This window comes from Triticum dicoccoides, chromosome 5B, assembly GCF_002162155.2.
Source record: "Triticum dicoccoides isolate Atlit2015 ecotype Zavitan chromosome 5B, WEW_v2.0, whole genome shotgun sequence".
NCBI lineage: Eukaryota > Viridiplantae > Streptophyta > Magnoliopsida > Poales > Poaceae > Triticum > Triticum dicoccoides.
In genome coordinates, this window is record NC_041389.1 from 455,464,282 (window position 1) to 455,465,374 (window position 1,093).

General features: G+C 40.7%; 1 pseudogene; it reads left to right on the forward strand.

Moving 5' to 3' along the window:
- The first annotated feature begins 26 nt into the window (after positions 1 to 26).
- LOC119309725 overlaps positions 27 to 1,093 on the forward strand; it is an 11,208-nt pseudogene continuing 10,141 nt past the window's right edge.

Below are 1,093 nucleotides of genomic sequence, written 5' to 3' on the forward strand. Positions count from 1 at the left end.
GAGCATCTCAGCACAAGAAAAGTGCAATGGAGAAAGCACGCGCAGCCATCCTCTTCCTGCTACTCCTCGTCGATTTCGCCGTAGCAGCACAAAACGCCACCGCCGGCGAAGCAGATGGATTCCACGTCGGGGTGATCCTCGACCTTGGATCGCCGGTGGGCAAAGTGGCGCGGACCAGCGTTCTGCTGGCCGTCCAAGATTTCTACGCGGTCCACCGGAACTACAGCACGAAGCTTGTTCTCCATATTAGGGACTCCATGGGCAGCGATGTCCGGGCTGCATCAGCAGGTACGTACGAGCGTCTGTCAGGATTCAGGAAAACCAAAATGCTTTGTTTCTAGTACAGTGCTTACTCTGTAAAGAAATATAAGAGTACTTCCTAAATATACAGTTCCAAATAAAGGTATTTATTACTTGGTTAGTCCAGTCTATTTCTCGTTTGGGAAGATTTCTTGGAAATGAAAGTAACATGTTTCAACAACTTCTATTTGAATCATATGTATATAAACACGTTTTAATATATTTGTTCACTCATTTCAGTCTGTATCTTATTCATATTAAATATTCAAAACATTTTATATTTGTGAACAGAGGGGAGTATTATTTAACCATGCATCCAGACGATAATGTCGTAAATTCGACTTCCGGTCTCTACATCATACAAGCATGCAAACAGAAACAAACCAGTTTACAATTCCGTATACTTGATCATTTTTGTGCAAATTTCATCTAAAGGTATCCCGGTCGTCTTAGAACTAGATATCGCTAAGATAATCACATACGTCATGCAACCATCACATAAGTTATCCTAGTCATCTACATTTTGGTTCATTGTGATCCACAACTGAAGCAATCGAGGTATTTTCTACCCTTTATATGTTGTAAAGTCATGGATGTTGCTAGTTGAGTGACGTGTGTTAGCCAAATGTCCTATTAGAATCTCACTTGAGATCAATCTTTGATCTCAAGCCAAATATTGGACCTTTTCCTGCACAAAAAAGTTAATTTCATGTCACACATACCATCCTCACCGATTCATTTTAAACAACCATTTTTCCAAGAGACTGGCATGTTTTGTTGCAATGTCTTGGAT